This window comes from Schistocerca americana, chromosome 7 (assembly GCF_021461395.2).
Source record: "Schistocerca americana isolate TAMUIC-IGC-003095 chromosome 7, iqSchAmer2.1, whole genome shotgun sequence".
Taxonomy (NCBI): Eukaryota; Metazoa; Arthropoda; class Insecta; order Orthoptera; family Acrididae; genus Schistocerca; species Schistocerca americana.
The window spans coordinates 153,725,744-153,750,626 of NC_060125.1; positions in this window are offsets into that span (position 1 = coordinate 153,725,744).

Below are 24,883 nucleotides of genomic sequence, written 5' to 3' on the forward strand. Positions count from 1 at the left end.
TAACAATAATTCTCAGCCAATCTGTCTTCCAACAGCCAGTTTTAGAGACTCTTTCTGAAAACCCTGCATATGTATGTAAATTCTGACCACAGGCTCTGGCACACCCATCGGTACCGACCGACCTACGCGTCATCCACTGCGACTGACGTCGTCGCATGTGGTATGGAGAGGCAGGGGACAGCACATCACTCTCGAGACCGTTCTCAGTTTTTGATCCCTCGCAAGGCTTAGTGTGCCTCATTCCAGTACTCCCACCAAGGAAAACCGTCCACAGCCAATCATTCATTAATGTGCCTGGTGCTAACTGCGGTTCTCCCCTTGTGTGTGCACTGTACCGGTTGTGCGAAGGTAGCTGTTGATTTGTATAGATATGAGCGTATGAAGTAGCGCCATCACATCCTAACTGCGTCAGGGGACCTTCTGTTACTTTGGCATCGACGCATTTTCCAAAGGACAAAATTACAGGTTGTTCTATAACGTTCTTAAAATTTTACAAATATTCTCGAATGTCAACGAATGTTTTAGAATCTTCTAGAGCGTTCTCGAATGTTCTAGACAACAAATTGGAATCGGCGCATATCACATTGATCCGCACTCTCGCCGAATCGTCTTAACTGATGATTGAATGATTGACTGTGGCGGGGACCAAACAGCGACATGATCGGTCCCATCGGGCGAGGAAAGGATGGGGAAGGAAATCTGCCGTGCCCTTTCAAAGGAACCATCCCGGCATTTATCTGAAGTGATTAGGGAAATCGAGGGAAACCTAAATCAGGATGGCCGGACGCTGGTTTGAACCGTTGTCCTCCCGAGCGAGAGTCCAGTGTCCTAACCAATGGACCGATGAGCTAAGTAGTAAAGTAAAGACAGAGGAACAAGATTTCGAAAAATGAATATTTCGTTTATGGAGAGAAACTACATAAACCAATAATGGTTAAGTGAGCGAAAAATTTTGCTATCAAAAATGGAATCAGTGAATACAGAACATGACATAAGGGGAAGGAAGATATATTTAAAGCAAACTGACACAATGATGAAACAAAACCAAACCGTATACTTCGTAACTTTCATAAATTTACTCAATGTTCCTGGTATATCCCAGGTAAAAGCTTCTAAACAGCATCAGAAAGCAGAAATAGTAACGGAAAAAGTAAAAGGCAAGTTAGGGTCATAACACCAGTATCACTTATTTCGACTAGCTTAATACTCAGCGTTAAAAGGATCCAGATCCTGGTAAGAATACAAGATATGGTCTTGTCCGTAGAGTGAGATGATATGGTGAAGCTGGTACCTCACGACGGAACCACACGCCAAAGACAGGGGCTGCCAGACGCAGCCGAAAACTAAAGACATCGACGAAGACACGCCCTCACGAAGTTCCGTACGCCTTCACTGCATGGAGATCTATTTAGGTCGGAGTGTAGCGCGCCTCTAACCCACTGTAAGCAAGCACAAGTTTGCAGTCAGGGTGCATGGGATAAGCACGAGGCTGCTGCTGCTATCGTATGAAATCGCACCCCCAGAACACAGCTCCAGGTGTAGGTCTAGTATGTCAACCACGAGAACAGGTTGATTGCAGGCACTCAGATGGCCTCTCTAAGCAACACACGGCCATCGGTGACACCGAGGCAGAACCGTCTTTCATCATAAAACACAACAGCTCTTCACCTGAGCTTCAGTGAACGATCACAGATACCTCTGAAGTCGCAAATGATGATGGTTTGGGGTCAGTGGAATGCATGCTACAGGGTGTCCTTGAACTATCTGGTTTGTTATATGAATTGCATGCTGTCTGTTCCTTCGGACATGTACGAAAGAACGGACACCAATCAGAACCTGCAGCCACATTATATGTGAATTGAAGGCGGTGGGGTGGAGAAAGAAAAGAAAAGGGAAGAGATTATTGATGTCAGCTGCATCGGGACATGCTGGTGACATCAGTAATGCCTTCTCTTCCCTTTCCCTTTTCTCCTCCTTCACCTTCTGTTTACGTATCCCATTTTTAACGTTCGTTCTGTCACTGTGGTGCAAACTGCTACTCAAATTGCTATTGCAGATGCGCCATATGTCGAACACGATGGTGTTCCCTCTCGATGGCGCCGTGTGGCCATCCAGCGCCCGCTCTTCTTACGATGCTACATTCTCGCGACCACCGCTGCCAACGATCACTCACAGTGGCTACGATCACCGTAACTCTTTCTAACGCCAAAAGGATCCGTCAACATCTCGCACCCCTCGATCAAACTCAGTCAGGTGCTAATAATGGCGTCTATGTCGCCTTAAAGACATTCTTGACTAACATCAACTCACTACGCCCAATCTCAAACGCAACTAGCACTCAGAAGCGTTAGAGCGTGTATGTAAAGCAAACCTCATTTCAGTCCTGATAGTGGTACTACTAGCACTACTTCTATGCAACTGACGCGAAATTTGAATAGATATCATCTTTCAGGCGTACAAACATGCCTACCAACTTTGGTTTACGGCGCACAACTCCTTCTTGGTGCTGTGACGTTTTCTCCGTCAGTACATATGCGCCTGCATTATTTAGCGCCACTCACTTTGTTCTTAAACCAATGTGTTTAACGAAATATGTTCCTCTGATCATTCTGATATTTAACAGTTTTAGCATTAATATACTGAAGCTTATATTGACGAAGTTTGTAAAAGGTACTTTAATTTTTAATTTCATCCTTGGTGCAATACTTTGTATACTGCGCACAAGCACGCTATGATAACGTCCCAGCATGCTCGCTCGCCTCTGCATCTCTCAAATGATACAGCGCCTGTTTTGCCACAGCGGGTATATGACACTGACATTTAGGCAAGGACTAAGTGTAACCTTCGAAAGATAATTTTTTGATTGCTCCTTGCACTTCGAGCTCTGTAAGATGGGTAGTGACAAAGTTTTTTGTATGTAGAACGTTACGACTGAAAATTTGTCACAAGACCTGGATTCAGATGTGGATCTCCTGGTCACTAGGGAGATCTGCTAACCAGTACGCCACAGTGGCCCAGTGTCCTGCATGACTGCTCGGCCTACCCTAGCATATCTACCCCCTGAGTCCAAACTCCCGTTCACACCTCAGCCCATGTGGTACTCCCACCAAACTCGAACTGCATTTCAGGGGCTTTCCAACTATCGTGGAATAAGATCTCAGCATCGAACGAAACGGATGATCCTGTCTCAAACACAGGCGCAGGTGCTTTAATCAGATGGAACTATACGGTTTCAGAGACCTTTTTAAGCCTCAATCCTTCTATGATGTATACATGCAGACGGAAGCGATGAATGGGAATTTGTACCAAGTTTGGGATGCACACACGGGTCTCTTGCTCACTAGTCAGACACGCCAACCACTGCGCCACTAGGCTTGAACAACTACATGGACTACATTAACACATTTCCTTCCTCAATCAAAATTCCCATTCACGCATCAGCGCACTTGGTATTCCCTTTAAACTCGAACAGCATTGCAGAAGCTCTCGCGTAACACTAATTAATTCGCAAATGGTGGTGGTTTGAAGTCAATAGATTGCACGCTACAGGTCCTCTGGCTCGGAGCTGTCCCTGAATTAACAGATTTTTAACAGTTCGTTGTGCCCCTGTGGTGCCAAGTGCTGCTGAAACTACTGCAGAGCGGTGCGATGCGCTGGAGCCATACGCCACATATGATGGTCTTTCCTTTCTGTAGCGCCACGTGTGCGCTTGGAGCCCCGCCTTCTCAGGACTGTACTTTCTAGTGACAACCGATGCCAGCTGTCATGTACTGTGACTACATTCCTGTCAAGTCATTCGGCAACACCTCATAAGGAACATCGAATCTCTTGTGGCCCTTTTACACTACCCGGTTCAAGCTGAGCCTTAAAGGCTTTCTTGAGTAACATGACTCAAACAGTCCAATCTCAAAAATACATGTATGCATGACTGAAGCGATGAATGAAAATTTGTACCAAGGCCGTGATTCGAACATAAGTGTACTGCTCCCTAGCGATATTCGCTAACCACTACGCAACAATGGCAAATTGGCTCACACAACATTATGGACTGCCCTGCCTTACCTGCTTCCTCAATCCCAATTCCCATTCACTACTCAGGCCACTTGGTATTCCCTGTATACTCGAAGAGAATTGCAGAGTTACTTTGTCTGTACTGGAATAGCCACTAAGCATTGAAAGAAACGGGAATTCTTGCTAGAAACCCATGCATGTGAGCTTTAATCTGATGAAACTATACGTTTGCAGAGGTATTTTCAAGCCTTAAACATGAATGATGTATGATATATTTGTAGACTGAAGCGATGAATGAAAATATATACTACCAAGACCAGGATTCGAACACGCGTCTCCTGATCACTTGGCAGATCCACTAACCACTACGCCACCCTGGCACAGTTGCCTTGAAAAACTGCATGGACTACCCTAGCGTGCCAATCCGAATTCCCATTCCCCCATCACCCCACTTAGTATTCCCCCTAACTTCGAACAGTATGGAAAAGGCTTGCCAACTATATTGGACCAGCACCTCAGCACTGAAACACAATTTAGGATCCTGCCTGAAACTCATGCATAGATGCACACATTGCATGTGTCTAGTAAGCAGGAGGCCTGCGTTCGAATCCTAGTCCTCATTCATCGTTTTAGTCTGCAGGTACACGTCATATATATTTGTGATTTGAAATTTTCACTTTTATAAGATTATAACTATCACACTAAGTAGGAAAAGGAAAAGAAAGAATACGCCAGCTGTAACCATTAATCCTGGTGACGATGTCAGTCCTCATCCACATATTCACCCTTGACAGCGAGAAATATTTTTCAAAAGATGAATAACTTCGCAGAGCAAATGATTGAGAAGCCAGCATTTTGGATGTTCAGGACTTTCTATCTCAATAGTCGACAGGTCATCATTCTGAAAATGTCTTCCACTCAATGGATTCTTCAGGAAGCAGGAAGAAATAACTGCGTTCCACGTCAGGAGAATCCGAACGCAGTGAGGCAATATTTGAGAGTGCAAAGAAGCAACACATGTGACTATGCCCTGTGTAGGATGAGCTTGAGCAAAGCTGTCTTGCCCTGTACAGATTCCCGCAGCGCTACGTCTCCACAGCTTCTCGTAACCTCGTCAGCAGATGTCGGTTATTTGGTTCTTGACTATTTGCCTCTATGAGCGTCATACTTAGCACCACGCTCTCAAATATTGTGTATCACCTTGTCCGCTGTCAGCTGTGTCTCCACCTTATTCTCCTGTGGTGAACACATAGATTTCCACTGCTTGCTTTGTTTCTTTGTGTCGGGTCATACTGATAGACGCAACTCTCGTCCGAGGTGATTAGGCGGCTAAAGAAGACATCTGAATCGGCTTGACACAGCTGCAACATTTGTGCTGGTGCCTCACTTCGGTGGCATTTTTGAACGGATGTGAGCAGCCCCGGAATAACAGCAAGTACGTTCAGAATGTTCTGAAGGTACTGAAAATTGACTCATGACTTATTCCGTTTACACTCTCGCCTCGATTGAGACACAGCGATCTTCGAACACCAACGCCTGCTCTTCCATTAGAAGCCACAGTTCTGCAAAAAAAGGTAGTCCAACATTTCGTTCTTCGTCGTTCAGACTTGTTTGGCTACACTGGAAGCGCGAGTCACCTAACCATTCTGTCGTATGATGTGTAAGTAGGCTGTTTAGGTTTTTATGTTGGTAACGCCACATAGTCCTCTGTACGAAAATCACTGACTGCGCTGTGTGCAGTCTGTGGCTGGTTGGACTCATTGTTGGAATATTATCTAGTGTAGCATTGGGCAGTTTCATGTGAACAGCGCGTAGCTTTGGGCAGTTAGAAGTGAGCCACCAGCAGTGGTTGATGTGGGGAGAGAGATGCCCGAGTATTGAGGGGTGTCTATGTGAGGACGATCTGGACGCGTGTTCTTCAGAAAAAGGAAATTTGTAATACTCGATGTCATGAACTGATATATATATATTATGCATTTTGAACACTATTAAGGGAAATACATTGTTTGTTCTCTATCAAAATCTTTTATTTGCTAACTATGCCTATCCATAGTTAGTGCTTTGAGTAGTTAGAATATTTTATTTAGCTGGCAGCATTGGCGCTCGCTGTATTGCAGTAGTTCGAGTAACGAAGATTTTTGTGAGGTAAGTCCAAAATGGCTCTGAGCAATATGGGACTTAACATTTGAGGTCATCAGTCCCCTAGAACTTAGAACTGCTTAAACCTAACCAACCTAAGGACATCATACACATCCATGCCCATGGCAGGATTCGAACCTGCGACCGTAGCGGTCGCACGGTTCCAGAGTGTAGCGTCTAGAACCGCTCGGCCACCCCGACCGGCTGTGAGGTAAGTGATTCATGCAAGGTATAAGTTATTTTTAGTCAGGGCCATTCTTTTGCAGCGATTATTGAAAGTCAGACTGCGTTGCGCTAAAAATATTGTGTGTCAGTTTAGTGATGATCAGAATAAGTAAAGAGAGTGTAAGTAGGCTGTTTAGGTTCTTATATTGGTAACGCCACCGCCACGTAGCGCTCTGTATGAAAATCACTGGCTGTGCTGTGTGCAGTCTGTGGCTGGGCGGCATTGTTGGAATTTGCATATTCAGAAAACGACGGTAAAAATTTAAGAGACCCAGAAAACTGCGGAGTTGTTTTTTTGTGGATGGAACTGGAATGGCTCTTATTGCTTCTAACTTTTCAGGATCCGGCTGAATGCCTTCAGAAGAAATAATATGTCCCAAAAACCTCACCTTTGACTTACCGAATTCAGACTTTTCCAAGTTAACTGTAATTCCAAATTCTGCAAAAATACGTAACAAACTGTCGAGGATGCGATTATGTTGTTCTCATGAGGCTTCTGCTATTAGAATGTCATCCGCATATAGGTTGATGTGACGTTTTAAGAAATCATGTAATATGGAATTTAGCCCGCGAATGAACGCTGCCGAAGAAATGTTCAAACCAAAAGGAAGTTTCCGAAATTGATAACAAACGCCGAAACAAAGGAAAGCTGTGTATTTTCTACATTCTGGATGAAGTTCGATCTGATAAAAGCTGGATCTGAGATCAATAGAAGACAACACTTTTACACCGTTAAAATTTTGAAGAAGTTCTTCCATCGTTTGCGGCCTGTCTGTTTCGGGATTGATGATAGTATTGATTTGTCTCGAATCTAAGACAAGCCTGATCGATCCATTTTTCTTCTCAACAACATGTAATGGATTGTTGTATGAGCTTACTGCAGGCTCAATAATGCCCTCGTCAAGCATAGATTGTATTTCTGTTCTAACACGGTCCCTATAATGTGGTCTAACACAAAATTTAGTATGCTCACGAACACGAAATTGGTATTGAAATCCCTTGTTGTTCCTGTTTTGTGAGTAAAAACTGTGGAATGTGCTAGTAAATTCTCAAAAAAGTGCTGCCTATCAGTGTCATTACAGTTCTCAGTTGTTTGAATTTTATTCTGAATTAACCCATTAGTATCAAATATGCCGTCGATATCATCCCTGTCAGTACTTACAGAGTGATTGTTAGTGTCTCGTTCCGTCGAAAATTCCGAACTGTTGTCCAACAGAAGGTAAAGCCGATTAATTACCTCGTCATGGTTTGAGAGCCAACCTTCATATTTCAAAGCTATTGACTTACCTTCTTTCTCTAAACTTATTTCAGCATCGTGAAAGTTTAAGATTGCTTTGTATTCATTCAAAAGGTCTACTCCCAATATAATTTCCGTCGACAATAATGGAACAATAAGAAACTTCATAGAGAAGCTGTGGCTTTGACAAAAGAATTCTAAGTTGGTTTGTTGGCGTACATCTACACTTTTTCCAACTATTGCACCTTGTAATTTAATCTTACGTAACGGAAGTGTGGGGCAATCATTCGATTTGTTGCATTTGCTAAAGGCAGTTTCACTAATTACTGAAATGGGACTGCCAAAGTCAAGTACTGCCGTAAATTTTACGTCATTTACTGTAATGTGAATCACAGAATATGCAATGTTGTTATGTTTTACGTCGTGTTCGTGGAGTAAGATGTCCCTAATATCTTCCATTTTTACGTAATTACTAGCCACGGCAGCTACGCCGTCAGCTTAATAAGTACGTTTTGTGGCTGCCAGCGGTGTTAGTCATTGCCTATTGTCTCTTTGTTGGCGCGCGTCGTTATTGGAATTTGGAGATCTAACTTCTACAAATTCACATTGTCGAGAGGGCCCTGCCCTGTTTGAATCCCGCCAGTTCTGATGGAATTTAGGTCTGTCGTTTTGTCGGTAGTTTACATAGTTTCTTTTTTGTCGGTCATGTGGTGGAGAATTTCTCCCGGAATCATAACTGCACGGTGGACCGTTGTGACTGAAGTTATTCTGTCTCCCTTGATAATAATTATTTTGGTTTCCATATTCTCTGTTTCTCTGATTGCCTCTGTGATAGTCAATACTGTGGAGAGGCGATCTTTCCCTGTAATTATTACTACTCTGCCAACGGTTGTCATATGGGTGGTGTCTGTTTTGGTCACGATTTACGTTGTAAGAATAGCCTTGTCGTGTCCATTTATTATTTCCGTCGTCACGGAATTGTGACGGATGTGACCTGTAATTGTTGTGTTCCTGTTTTCGCGTCCTGGATTGTCAGTGTCAGTTTCCAATTCTTGTAAGAGTCCCTGAAAAGCTTCAGTGTCGTTTTTGCAATGACCTGCCAAAATAATGTGTTGTACATGTTCAGGCAATTTGATTAAGCAAATGCGGATGAGTTCTAAGGGGCTTTATGGGTTTGAAAGATACTTATTCTTATGTAACATGTCTTCGAGATATTTGACAAGACTAGAAAATTCCGATTGTTCGAAATGTTTCATCATTATGATGCTATGTTTTACTCGGTCTTGTGTAGCTTGAGACCAATATGCTGAGAGGAAGGCATGATAAAATTCTCTTTCACTGTGACAATCGTGAATGACCGATCGCATTCTTACAGCTGGTTCATTCTCTAAGTAGCCACACATAAATTCTAATCTGTGCTCCAATGACCAGTTGGGAGGAAAACAATGAGAGAATTGATGAAGCCATGCTTGTGGATGAATGTCCTTGCCAGAATTCTTAAATGTTTTGAATTTACGTGTAGTAATGAAAAGCTTATAGTCAAAATCATCATGTCGGCGAGTCGCATATCGGTCACTGTTACTGCGTTTCGGCGGTTCCATCTCAAAATTCGGTGTACCTTGCCAATTTCTTTCATAATTTCCGAAGTGCCCTGTGTTATTATTTTTTGGCTGTTCCGTGTTTCTATGACCTTCTCCCCGTATTGGAGCGCGCGTGCCCTCTGAAATATATAATTCTTGTATTACCTGTGTCTACTGATCTTGTACTTTCCGTATTTCTCTTTGGTGTTGCGTATTAATTTGATTCTGATTTTATTTGAATTTCCTAATTTGTTCGTACTCTTCTGTATCATTAAAGACTACCGGTCTTGTGTCATTGAGATTATCATCTACCTTCGTAGATAAATTATTTAGCTGATCCGAAAGTTCAACTACTTTCTCTGATAATGAACTAATTTCTTCCATGTGTCTTTCTGAACCAATTTTCAGAGTATCTACTGTGTCCTTTTAGTTTTCCTGAGTTTTTGCAAGTACCGTAACCGAATCGGTAGATGCAACTGAGTCAATTTTAGCCCGTAAGGTCTCGTGATTTTCATGAACAATAGTTTGCAGTTCCTTTATGGCTGCTTCGTGATTCTGTAATGCATTTTCATGCCGCGAAAAAATAGGTTGAAAATGCTCACAAATTTGTGTTTTTACATCATTACAGACTTTTTGACATTTCGATTCGATGTTATGTAACTCAGTAGTTAAATCATCACGTGTTTGTTCAAGCGTGGTGTGTAACTTTTGAAGATTTTGTTCCATTGTGTCTAACTTTCGCTATGTTTGTCTCTGATTTTGTTCCATTGTGTCTAACTTTTGAAGATTTTATTCCATTGCATCTAAATTTTGAAGCTTTTGTCCCATTTGTTGCATTAATTGTAATAACAATGCACAGGTGTCTGAAACATGTTCCTCAGTGCCATTCGGCAGTGAATTTGAACCGGCAATATTCGCATTTTGAAAAGCAGAAAATGTGGTTTGACTTATTTGAAAAAACGGCGAGGACGCAAAACCTGAATCTACAGTATTTGCAAGATTGTGTCCTGTCATTTCGGAATCCTGAGGCGAGCTGTTACCGACCGATCGATCGATAATGCTTCTCTGTTCATTATTTCTTTCACTGTCTACGCTATTATTTGCCGCCCGCTCCATTTCCCTATGCACAATTATCAAATTACTACTTTGAATGTCTGTTAATTCACTACACAGTGGTGCTGATAAGCTACGCTCGTCGTCACTATTATTTCTCAGTTTACTTTGGAGCCTAGTGTTACGTTTTTCACACGCCATTATTGCCACAATATTTCACACGATAACACAGAAAAGCACAATTTGAAGAGCAAAATAAGAAAACACATTAACATAGCACTGAAAATAATATCTAGTTAATTGCAAGCGCAGCTGCGAAATACTTGGTGTAAATCTAGGTGCACGCCACAACTGTTTTACTGTACAACAATGAAAAACTACAACTACAAAGGACATTCTCTCTATAATTACGCGCTAGCAATAAACAATAGCTACACTAATTACACAAACTACAAGAAAAAATCAGAAGATTCCAGTGAGGTATCCTCGGCTAAGGGTCGACATATGAAACGTCCCCTTCACATGAAACGTCCCCTTAGAAAAATTATTGAATTACTGTGCTGATAAACCTCTTACATTGTTTGATTTTCAAACAGCTAGCAGAACGGAACGTACTCAGACATTTCGCTCTTTACCTGTTCTGATCAACACTAAACTGACACACAACATTTTCAGCGCAACGCAATCTGACTTTCAATAATGCCTACAAAAGAATGGCCTTGCCTAACAAACTGTACCTTTCACAAATCACTTACCTCACAAAAATCTTCGTTACTCGAACTACTGCAATACAGCGAGCGCCACTACTGCCAGCTAAATAAAAGATTCAAACTACTGAAGGCACTAACTACTGATAGGCATAGTTAGCAAATGAAAGATTTTGATAGATAACAAACAATGTATTTACCTTAATAGTGTTCAAAGGTCATAATATATAGCAATTCATGACATCCAGTCTTACAAATTTACTGTCTCTGATGGACACACGTCCAGATCATCCGCTCTCAAAACTCCGCCATCTCTCTCCCCACATCCACCACTGCTGGCGGCTCACCTCCAACTGCGCAACGCTACGCGCTGTTAACAGCCAATTGGCCCACACTACAATAGCAAATCCCAACAATGCCACCCAGCCACAGACTGCACACAGCACAGTCAGTGATTTTCATACAGAGCGCTACGTGGCGGTGGCGTTACCAATATAAGAACCTAAACAGCCTACTTACTATTGTGTGTCAGTTTAGTGATGATCAGAATAAGTAAAGAGAGAACTGTCTGAGTACATTCAGTTTTGCTCAGCTGTTTCAAAATCAAATGACGTAAGAGTTTCTGTAACACTGTCATTCTTAATTTTCTAGGGGGAAGTTTCAAATGGTGCATTCCACTAACTCAGGATGCATGGACTGTTGCACTGTGTTCCACTTCAAATGCAGAAAATGAACAACATCACGATACTCCATTTTGTCAACAGGCTATATCTTTATTTTCTACTCTAAGAGCATTATGTGGTACTGTGACGCGAACATTTCAATGTGTAACCGGACTGAAGACTTACAACTGTAAACAAACAAGGAGATTAAAAGTGGTTCAAATGGCTCTGAGCACTATGGGACTTAACATCTGAGGTCATCAGTACCATAGAACTTAGAACTACTTAAACCTAACTAACCTAAGGACATCACACACATCCATGCCCGAGGCAGGATTCGAACCTGCGACCGTAACGGTCGCGCAGTTCCAGACTGAAGCGCCTCTAACCGCTCGGTCACTGCGGCCGGCCAAGAAGATTAATTACGTGTCTGCATTTCATCGAGGTGACAGTTGAAACTTTATTATTACACTTTCAAATGTCCGTTTCTGTTGGAGACGTATGTGTTAGTATACACAACGAAACGATAGTTATTATCTACGGTTTCGCTCTTTTCAGATGTCAAGAATATCGCACAGAAAATCTTTTTCAATTGCACATCATTTTCAGCCAGTGATGAAATGAAGCTGATTGCTGTGTATAGGGTTGGAAATATTTTATCGTTGTTGCTGACGAACACTGTTCAGGAATAAATAAGTTGTTGTAATCCTCATTGCGACGATAACACCTCAGTGTTTCGGCTCTGCTACAGCGACGGCATTAGCGTCTGCGTCGTACGTGGCTGACGCCGTCGCCGACAGAGGCGGGGGTCCCAGCTGCCAATCAGGCTCTGCCAAGGCAGCGCCTGCTGGCGGTGACAAAGTCACCGTAAAATCCCCCCCGCGGGCGCCGTGCCGCCTCCGGGAAGCAGGAGAGAGTTCTGGAAGAGAGCGGGAGGTTCGTCAGGAGCGCGCTTAGGGCTCTCACGGCAGGCGAGGGCTTGCCGGCGCAGTCGTATTGGATTAGACGCACTTCCAAATTGGTGATAATGCAAGGAGCGTGTTTCCTTGTTAGGAGCGTGTCGGGGCGCGTTAGGCGGCACTCGCGGCGCGGCGCGAAGTTTGCTTTCCTGCTGCCAGCGCCGGTAAGGCGGCCCCGGCGACGTGTTGCGTAACCGTGCCTGGCGTGCAACCTCCCCTGTCCTAGTCCTCCTAACGAAGAAGCTTCTTTTACGTTCCTCACCTTGAACTTGCCTAGGACTACTACATCGCACGATGACCAGCAACCTTAGATTTTTGATACTAGAATACTATCTGTCTTCGTAGAAAAACGTATCGATATATGGGCTACACCAGTTCATGCAAACTACAGGATCTTTTTGGATAATTTCTGTTTAAGGGGAGCCGGAGGTGGTCAAATCCAAAAAATTACGATTTTTTTTTTTTTTTTTGCTACTGTAAATTAATTGGAACATTCCTCTTTAATGTAAACTTTGAATTATTGTTCAAAAAAATGGCTCTGAGCACTATGGGACTCAACTGCTGAGGTCATTAGTCCCCTAGAACTTAGAACTAGTTAAACCTAACTAACCTAAGGACATCACAAACATCCATCCATGCCCGAGGCAGGATTCGAACCTGCGACCGTAGCGGTCTTGCGGTTCCAGACTGCAGCGCCTTTAACCGCACGGCCACTTCGGCCGGCTTATTGTTCGACTCGCCCTAGAAGTGGAGTTATTACCATTTTCTCCCAGGCCTGCAGAGGAAATGGGCGGCCGCTGAATGCATCTAACACCCTCTCGTTACTTCCTGGCGAACTGCTTGGGATTTTCTCGGCATGTTACGCATACAGCACCTTATGTTACGCATACAGCGAGTGTGCAAGGGTTGGCTACATTGTTTTCTGTGACAAATGAAGCGCTAAGAGCGCGGAACATCGTCTCTTTGCTGTTTACCGTTTCGAATTAGTTCAGTGTTGCACCTGTTGTTGGTAGTATTATACTTCTTGTGTAAAGCGTTGTTCTGGTTACGATGCCACGTTTTAGTAACTGTGTATATAAGAAGAGGAAGAATGTAGGGAAAAGAAAATTAACACTAATACCAAGTTGCGATACTACAATTACTGAAACAGTGCGTTCTTCTGCTAAGCAACACATGGCCGGCCATAGCCCTGTGACATCTTCTAGCAAGAAGCTGACTGGTGGAAGTGACAGATTTCGTGAATATGTTAGTGACAGTGATGATATTAACGAAGTACTGAATATTGGATTATTATCTTCTGTGCTGAGAGAAAGTGTTCTGTGCAAAATGTGTTCAATTGTAGGAGTGGGACTAGAGATAACAAAGCACTTTGGATTAGCTTGTGAGATGAAGATAATCTGTGCATGTTGCAAGTATCAAGTGACTTTCTACAATTTACATGCCAGTCTCTTTGGTGAAAATGGACGATCTAGAGTGTTTGATGTGAATGTTCGATTTGTGTATGGTCTTTGATCCATTGGAAAAGGGTATGCTGCTGGTAAACTGTTTTGTGGTATTATGAACTTGCCATCGCCTCCAAGCAAATTTGGGTACTACTGTGAACTGGTAGGACCCTCTGTTGAGGATGTGGCTTTGAAAACCATGAAGGAAGCAGTGATCTGTAGAAATAAACGGTGGTTCTAGGGATTTGGTAGTGGCATTAGATGGTTCCTGGCAAAAGAGGGGTCATAAATCCCTGAATGGGGTTGTAACTGCTACTTGTGGTGATAGTGCAAAAGTGATAGATGTTGCAATATTATCAAAACATTGTAGGTGCAAAAACAAAATCAAAGGAGAGCACAATGGAACCTGCGAGGCAAATTTTAGTGGATCAAGTGGAGCAATGGAAGTGGATGGAGTGAAACATATTTTTGAATGTTCCCAGATACAACGTTAGGTACAAATACTACCTTGGGGATGGTGACTCCAAAGGTTTCAAGACTATAGAGGAACTGAAACGATATGGAAATGAATTTGTAGTTGAAAAGTTGGAATGCATTGAGCATGTGCAAAAGCGTATGGGTGCACGGCTTCGAAGGCTCAAACAAACTTTGGGTTCAAGTAAGCTCAGTGTGGAAAGACAATAGGAGAGAGAGGCAGGCTTACTGATGAGGTGATTGAACGTCTATAGAGATACTATGGGTATGCTATAAGGCAAAATACTTGTAACGTTAGTGACATGCAAAAAGCAGTGTGGGCATTGTTCCTTCACACTGCCTCTTCCAATGAATACCCTCAACACAGCCTGTGCCCAAAAGATTCCTGGTGCAAATATAATGCAAAAAAGGACTATGATCACAAACATGGTTTGCCAGCAGCTGTGATAAATGCAATAAATCCAATTTTTCATGACTTAGCACAGCCAGAATTGTTACACAAATGTCTACATGGAGAGACGCAGAATCCTAATGAGAGTGTAAACAATTTGATTTGGAAAGTGATTCCTAAAAGGGTGTTTGTAAGCATAAAAACACTGCACTTTGGCATTTATGATGCAATAGCAACCTACAACCAAGGGAACAGTGTGAAGCGTGAAGTTCTGAAGGCATTAGGATTTACAGCTGGGGTGAACACTGTATGAGCACTAAGAAATATTGACAGAGAAAGGATAAGAGGAGCAGAAAGAAGAAAAGGTATATGAAGAATGATGGAACAACAGGCCAGAAAAGAAGACAGAAGAGGAAGCTTTTGGAGGATGAAGAAGAAGACCCTGATGATCCATCCCATAGTGCAGGAATGTATTGAGAAACTTTGATAGCCATTTCCCATAAATTAGAATTTTTCGAATATAAGGAACATTTTCTCAAAATCCACTCAAGCAAGAGAGATGAAATTCTTATACAGCACTCTTAGTTGTCAAACTTACATTGTAACACAGCCATTTGGCAATATGTTCAGTAGTTTCATTTCAGTTTAATTATAAAACAATTATTTGTAAAAAAAATTTGGGTCATTAATAAAAAAAATAATTGGAAGGAAACTAGAAAAGTTACTCCAAAATCCCTCTGTCATAACTGCAATATTAAACCACTCTATATGTAAAAAAAATTCAAATTTTTCTATTTGGTAGTTTATTCATAAATGTTCATCAAACTTAGTGATTTTAACATGGGCAGCATAGGCACCTCCGGCTCCCCTTAAAAAAGTTTTTCAGCACATGTTTGCCATCGCCACTGAGATCATGTATTACTGAGGTTCGAAAATTGGACTTTTTTGTGCAAAAACTTATGAGTGAAAAATTTCTGGTAGCACACCCTTGACGAAGAGCTCTCTGTTTTCCAGCCAGATGGCACTGTTAAAATACAATCACCTTTCTGAAAGAATTATACTCATCATGTTTTGGCGAAGTGATTATTCGTATGAGCATTATTATGTCACCTTTTGAAATGTAGTGGTAGTTTAACACTGCTACCCAACCGGAAACCAGTGAGCTTTTAATCAAGACTTCAACTACATTCGAAAAATATATTATTGTCCATGACAATCTGATCAACTAATGAAGGTGCTACACATGAGATAACTATGTACAGAGTGGTCTATCTGAAGTTTCGGGCCAGCCGGGGTGGTAGAGCGGTTCTAGGCGCTACAGTCTGAAACCGCGCGGCCGCTACGGTTGCAAGTTCAAATCCTGCCTCAGGTATGGATGTGTGTGTGCTCAGAGACATTTGAACCATTTTTTGAAGTTTCGGATGAAATTATCTCGAAAACTATACATCGGGTAAGAATAAAGGGTAAGGCAAGTTCGTAAGCTCAACGAGGGACATCAAATGATACTACACGTGACACCCAGCCCCTGCCCCCTTGGTTGGGGCGGGCGGCAACTTTTAAATCTTAAATGGGAACACCAATTTTCTATTACAGATTCGGATTCTCCATAAAAAAGGAATCAAGTTTTGTCTCAAACATTTTTTAAACCATTGAAATCGAGAAAATTGTAAAATTGGGGAAGAACTCTGATTTATTTAAAATTATCCGAGAAAGACGCATCAAATCAATAAAAAATGTGCACCAATTCTTTCGTTACGCCAAGTTAAGCTATTTTTGTACAAAATGTACTGTAACCTACTTTTAGCGTTACCCAAGAACAGCGACATGGACGTAGTAGAATGATGTTCCCATTGGGTGCTTTATTAGTGTGAGTCCCCTTGCCTCTCACATGTTGGGGTGATTCATTAGTGTGAGTCCCCTTGCCTCTCACATGTTGGGGTGATTCATTAGTGTGAGTCCCCTGGCCTCTCAAATGTTGCGGGTGCTTCATTAGTATGAGTCCCCTTGCATCTCACAATTTGGGGTACTTAATTAATGAAATTAGCCACGAAGAAACTGTTCACAATCATCCCCATTTCCTTCAATGCATAAAGTCAATCGTCTGCGAAAGTTGTCCACAGTTTTGAACAGCACGTCCCGTGGTATAGCAGCACACGCTCTTCGAATTCATTGCTCCATATCGTTTAGGGATGTGGGCTGTCTTCCATAAACAATATTTTTTAAATAACCCCACAAGAAAAAATCGGGAGATGTTAGGTCTGGTGAACGTTGAGGGCACTGAATTGGTCCGCCGCGTCCTATCCACCGACCAGTGTACCGTAAATTTAAAACGTTCCGCACATTTTTAGCATAATGGAGAGCTCCTCTGTCCTGTTGGAACCACAATCGTTGAGTTGTTTCTAAATCAACATCTTCCATTAGCTCCAACAAATCATCACTGAGAAGTTGTAAATAAGATTCCCCGGTAACATTTCGGTCAAAAAAATACGGTCCTATCAACTAACCGATTAAAATTCCACACCAGACTATTAACGAACATTTGTGTTGATTGTCAACGGGTCTGTGCCAGTGTGGATTGATAGGAGACCAATAATGACAATCATGACGATTTAATTCTCCATTGTTTTTGAATGTGGCTTAATCGGTGAACATAATGTATCTAAAAACAATCATTGTCACCTCTTATCATTTCCAAGGCCCATTGGCTAAAATGCACGCGTATTTGCGCGTCTTTCGCCGTTAATGCCTGTGTCAGTGTGATACGATATGCATGATGTTTATGTGCCTTCAAAATCCTCAAAACAGTTGTTTTCGGTATTCCAGTTTGTGTCTGAAGCGCACTACTACTCATTTCGGGATACAGTTGACCACAGGCGAGGACGGCAAGGATACGAGCGTCATTTTCATTGTATTCTCGATGACGAGGTGGACAGTGCATGAGTCCATTTCGAGCTCTTTGAGTGCAATTTCGAATAATGTTTTCTCTTGGATGTCGTGTGTTAGGGAAACGATCCGCATACAACTGCGCAGCTGCAGCGTAATTTTATGGCATTCACCTAAAATTAACGTCATATCAACAATCTCTGTAGGAGGATAGTGAGCCATGTCTTGGTAAAGAATAATTTACTTTCTTCACTTGATGGGTACGGTTCACAATCTGAAAGTGAAGTGACGTCTGATCTCATTGCACCGACATTTATACTGAGCCATAGTTCGCAGTCTGGCCACAGTAGCGCCACAGTCGGGTGAGTAATGCAATTGTGAAGAGTTCTCTAACGAGATTTTAATACCATTCCGCCTCCCTCCATCAAAAACTGTGGCGGATAGGATTCATTTTGTAAAAAAAAAAAAATAGCTGAAACTGGCGTAATGAAAGAATTGGTGCACATTTTGTATCGATTTGATGCGTCCTCGGATCATTCTAAATAAATCGGAGTTCTTCCCCAATTTTAATTTTTCTCGATTTCAGCCACATCTGACAATGGTTTAAAAATATTGTTTCAGGCAAAACTTGATTCCTTTTTTATGGAGAATCCGAATCTGCAATAAAAATGGGGGTTTCCATTTAAGATTTAAAAGTTGCCCCCAGCCCCACCCAAGGGGGCGAGGGATGGAGTTCACGTATAGTATCATTTGATGTCCCCCTTTGAGCTTACGAACTTGTCTTACCCACCATATTTACCTGATGTATAGTTTTCGAGATAATCTCATCCGAAACTTCAGGTGGACCACCCCGTGTATACAGGGTAAGTCACCTAACATTACCGCTGGATATATTTCGTAAATCACATCAAATACTGACGAATCGATTCCACGGACCGAACGTGAGGAGAGGGGCTAGTGTAATTGGTTAATACAAACCATAAAAAATGCATGGAAGTATGTTTTTTTTAACACAAGCCTACGTTTTTTTTTAAATGGAACCCCTTAGTTTTGTTAGCACATCTGAACGTATAAAAAATACGTAATCAGTGCCGTTTGTTGCATTGTAAAATATTAATTACAACCGGAGATATTGTAAGCCAAAGTTGACGCTTGAGTACCACTCCTCCGCTGTTCGATCGTGTGTATCGGAGAGCACCGAATTACGTAGGGATCCAAAGGGAACAGAAGAGACTGGAACAGCACATTACGTCCACATGCTAACACCTTTTTATTGGTCTTTTTCACTGACGTACATGTACATTACCATGAGGGGTGAGGTACACGTACACACGTGGTTTCCGTTTTCAATTACGGAGTGGAATAGAGTGTGTCCCGACATGTCAGGCCAATAGATGTTCAATGTGGTGGCCATCATTTGCTGCACACAATTGCAATCTCTGGTGTAATGAATGTCGTACACGCCGCAGTACATCTGGTGTAATGTCGCCGCAGGCTGCCACAATACGTTGTTTCATATACTCTGGGATTGTAGGCACATCACGGTACACATTCTCCTTTAACGTACGCCACAGAAAGAAGTCCAGAGGTGTAAGATCAGAAGAACGGGCTGGCCAATTCATGCGTCCTCCACGTCCTATGAAACGCCCGTCGAACATCCTGTCAAGGGTCAGCCTAGTATTAATTGCGGAATGTGCAGGTGCACCATCATGCTGATACCACATACGTCGACGCGTTTCCAGTAGGACATTTTCGAGCAACGTTGGCAGATCATTCTGTAGAAACGCGATGTATGTTGCAGCTGTGTGGGCCCCTGCAATGAAGTGAGGACCAATGAGATGGTCGCCAGTGATTCCGCACCATACATTTACAGTCCACGGTCGCTGTCGCTCTACCTGTCTGAGCCAGCGAGGATTGTCCACGGACCAGTAATGCATGTTCCGTAGATTTACTGCCCCGTGGTTTGTGAAACCCGCTTCATCGGTAAACAGGTAGAACTGCAACGCATTCTCTGTTAATGCCCATTGACAGAATTGCACTCGATGATTAAAGTCATCACCATGTAATTGCTGATGTAGCGACACATGAAACGGGTGAAAGCGGTGACGATGCAGTATGCGCATGACACTACTTTGACTCAGTCCACCGGCTCTCGCAATGTCCCGTGTACTCATGTGTGGGTTCATGGCAACAGCAGCTAACACACCAACTGCACCCGCTTCTCCTGTGACGGGCCTGTTACAGACCCGTTTACGTGCTACGACCATACCTGTTGCATACAGTTGGCGGTAGATGGTTTGCAATGTGTGGCACGTTGGATGCTCTCTGTCCGGGTACCGTTCTGCATACACCCTGCAGGCTTCAGCTGCATTTCGTCGACACTCGCCATAGATGAGTATCATCTCCGCCTTTTCAGAGTTCGAATACACCATGGTCACAGTTCCTACAACACTACACTATCACAGACGTCTGGTAACACGGTGTACTACAGTTGGTCTGCGTGCGGAGACGAATGCAGAATAACAATAGCAGCAAGCGCTACATGCGGACACTGCGACAGCTAGACCAAACCACAACAGTGCACTACAGCCACACTCATAAACACGGTCGTCATCGTAAACATGTCCCTGCAGATGCTGCTCGCCGACCGTGGCCCGTGTTTGTTACAACACGCAACTGAACGTCGGAGGTTTCAAGCATCAACTTTAGGTTACAATATCTCCGGATGTAATTAACATTTTACAATGCAATAAACGGCACTGATTACGTATTTGTTTATATGTTCAGATGTGCTAACAAAACTAAAGGGGTTCCATTTAAAAAAACGTAGGTTTGTGTTAAAAAACATACTTCCGTGCATTTTTATATGGTTTGTATTAAACAATTACACTAGCCCCTCTCCTCACGTTCGGTCTGTGGAATCGGTTCGTCAGTATTTGATGTGGTTTACGAAATATATCCAGCGGTAACGTTAGGTGACTCACCCTGTATATGTGGTATAAACGTATTGGTTTATATGCATACAACAGTCCAGTCTCTACATCTACGATATACCTATGCGATTGCAGTATAATGATTTGTTTATTAAATGAGTGTATTTCTGCTTGCTGTGACTGCATTTGGCATCAGCGAGAGAGAACAATCAGTCGAATACATTCACTGACATAGTACACCGTAACACAAGTAACAATAGCAATCACTTTCATCTAATGAAGAGGGGCCTTTGTTACATTCCTATGTGCAGTTATTAAGTGAAACAACCACATCTACATGTAGGCTGTGCTCCATCTCATCTGGTGATATATAACGTGGTGCCGTGTGCAAGAGACAAACAAAGTATGAGCAGAAGATAAGCAGATGTCGATGACCTCGGTGCGTATGTTCTTCCTTACCTGTTCCTGAAAATCCAGGAACGAGTCAGATTTAACATAGAAATAACTAAATTCTCTAGACTGGAAGGTTAGTTACTACGACTAAACTATCAAATCAAGACTTCACAACACGGTACTTATTCAAAGCAACAAATACCATTGGACTCCCTGAGCTTGTTCAAAGACTATACAGTCAAAACTGTACAGTCTGTAGAGTGCCCTAAACTGAGCAGATGGAGATACAGAACTAATAATGAGGAAGGAGTACTTTCTATTATTGATATAAACCATTAAATACTAATAGTAATAACTTAATCTCAGCAGCGGTTCTAAGTGAAGATCCTTTGCTCATGGAATAAAATGTTAGTACCCTTCGGGGTTGAATGAGATACAGCAAAATATTTTAGGTAATAGTTGTAGGTGGCAAAGAGAATCGCGCATTTCTGCTAATGCCCAGGACCTTGAATGTGATTGAAGGTGATTTAGAAATTAAACTGATTTTTTAAAATGGGAACCATAATATTTTATTTAAGATTTGAAAAGAGCGGTAAATTTTACGCATAAAATGGATCATTTTCCGAGGTCATGGCAAGATTCAATGAAAGTCATGCTAGAAAATATGTTTTACTTCCAATAGGGATTTACTTGGAACACAGGAGAGATACGGTAAAATACGATGTTAGGTACAAGTGGGAAGGGGCATAATGGACACATATCATCACCAATAACCATTATCTTAAAGTTAACTGTCGAAGGTCATTCGAAGGCTGAGTTTTGTTCCATGGAATCCCCTAGTTGTGACCGCGACTTTGGAAAAAGTTGGGAGAGATTTGAACTTCAAGTTTTAATTAACGTGTTTACTGACAAAAATAAAAACATCACAACCTGTAAGTGTTATTTTGATATTTGCGAGACAGAAGAAACGTACAGTGTGTTAACTGTAAGACGGCAGAGTTGTGAGGGGAGTGCGGGTAGAGGAAGAAGCAAGCATTGGCTGGCGAGGTGAGAGGAGCCGTTGTGGGGGGGGGGACAAGGAACGCCTACCAGTTGCAGTGCTGGCACTACAAATTGCGCGGCATGCTTACACGAAAGCAGACGAAAGACTTGGAAGTAAAACTCGCTTTAAATGTTGTTCGAAAACGAAACTGAAATCGTCATGTATACTAAAATATATATATATATATATATATATATATATATATATATATATGAATGTATGTATGTTTGTCTACTATGCGCTCACAAACCATTCATCCGATTGCAATGAAACTTTGGTGAGTTGTTCTCTGAACGCCCAAAAAGAGTAATGGAAGCAACTTTTTCTGCTCCCTTTCCCTTTCGCGGCATTCAGTCACACGCAATATAATTTTGTGAGCATCGCTACGTAATACTGGTTTCCTTCTATCCGTAGCCCTACCGGTAGGGGTTGTTGGCGACTCCCGAGATGGGCCAGCAACTGCCTCTTCACTCATTTTGATAATGTTTAGCACAACTGGACGATAAAAACACGCAGAACAGTACAGCGCAAAACAATAACGAAGCAGACGACAATGGCTACCTTGTACAACGCAGTCAGCTACGTAATGTTGGCAGCAGACGCAACTGCGTGCCTACCGAAGCCTCCCGACGTTTACCGACTTCTACCGATTCAGGACTAGGGAGAGGTCTGCCATCTAAAAGTTTACACACTGTAAGTAACACGTAGATCACTGATTTAGCTGTAGCTGAGAGAGTCCCCACGCCTGTCATTCCTCTTCCAATTTGTATCTAACACTGTGTTTTGCTGTATCGATCCTGTATTTCGAGTTAACCCTTACTAGAACTAAAACATATTTCCTTACTTGACCTTCACTGAACCTTGCCGTGACTTCGGGTAACATGGGCTATCATTTTATATGTAAAAGTTGCCACTCTTTTCGAATCTTAAATAAATATTGGGTTTCCAATTTTAAAAAATCACAGTGAAGGTCACGTCCAAGTTCACGGGTACCTCGCAAAGGGCCTTTATTCACAGCGGAACGTAGGAGCCGCGCGGCTTCGTTGGTCGGAACAACATAGGTGGTGAACACTAGTTGACTGGAGGCGTGCACAAGTCTTTTCAAATGATCCATCCGTCGCGCACAACGATGGCCCAATGAGAAGTTCAATCTGACGATTGTGGAGGGTGCTGGTCAGTCCGATTCCCAGGTGTTTCGTAATGCTTTTCGTACTATCACTACAGCTGACTTCTTCAGGTTACCGCGAACACGATCTTCGAAATTTAGTTCAACATTCTCAGTGACCAAGTGTTGCCTTTTCTTGTACATCCTCAATATGAGTATACTGTGGACAAGAAAACAGACCTGCAGGCAAACACTGGTTTGACGCGGATTGAGGCATCCTATAGTGCGTCTTGTGGCTACGTAAATGCCACGATCATAAACCCAAACAAAATGTCTGGGACTGTTGCTGACAGCAGGCGAAACGTGTTAGTCATCATCCCCGTAATTCGATTGTCTTACAGCATGTGGAATTTCTGAAAAACTTATGGGCTCTCTTTCTCACTGAATTCATGCTATTGTCAGGAACAGAGGTGTTCTTACCTGGTATTAGCATAATTTTGCCTGGAGGTAACTTATATCGTGTCAGTGTTGTTAGTAGGACTCACTTGCTGCCACTTCATTTGAGCGATGTACGCTACCATTCGAGATATATTGACCTATTTTTCGGATGCTGTATCTCTTGTTGTTAAGTATATGTGTTCCATGTAAACAATAAGGGCTTCCAGCGTTGATTTGAAAGGGTAAGAGATCTGTTTCGTGGCCAGAGTAATCACATCTCTCTCCTATGGATGATTTTCCCACTGCATTGAATGAAGACCATGGTGTATTAAACCGCAGTTACAACTGGAGGGGAGCTTTTTGGTAATATCGTAGGCGCTCATGTCACTGTAGAACCACCAACATGGATATCTGAGAGAGAGTGGCAGAATCTTACGGCCGTTGTAATGTTTACATTGAGACTTGTGGTCAACACGTTTAGCAGATGCTATGAAGTTATCTTTTTGCTATTTAGTGTAAACTGTTTCCCCAAGAAAAACAAATTCAACATTAATTATTTACTTACGTGAGACTATTCAGTTGAATCCGTTTTATGCATTCACTACTGTATGGATTTAATTCACAGAGGTAGTTCTACTTTTGGACATGGAACCTGGACACGGCCTTGGCGCCGATTTATTCTTTGGAGAGCGTACAACTCCCGGAAGTCTCTGACTGACTCCACATGATTTCTTGTGCCTCATTTGTTTAAAAACTTTTGTAAAATACTATTGTATTAGTAATCTGGAGCATCCCTTGTGGTCCTCATAATGTACTGATATTGTTTTTACTCCGTTCTTAGGGCAATGGTTGAAAGACTTGTCAACCTTGTCATATAGCGACAGAACCGATGTGTATATATACGGGGTGATTATAATAAAAGTGCACCTAGTAACGGAGTTCCAGTGTGGGCTGCAATTATCGTATGGCATCGAAACTTGGTATATATTCTACTGCACTGATGTGGAACTGATTTACGCTGTAAAAAAATTAATAGAATTTGGGCCACCAAGTGCAAATTTAGGGCTGTACAACATCTCGTCGTCCCCGGTGCAGATACTGAACAAATTGTGTAAGCGGCTCTTAATAACAAAACCAGCATTATGCCTTTCTCACTTGCTTGACCTTTTGTTCCCACGTCCCGTTACCAACCCATTACATATAGAAACA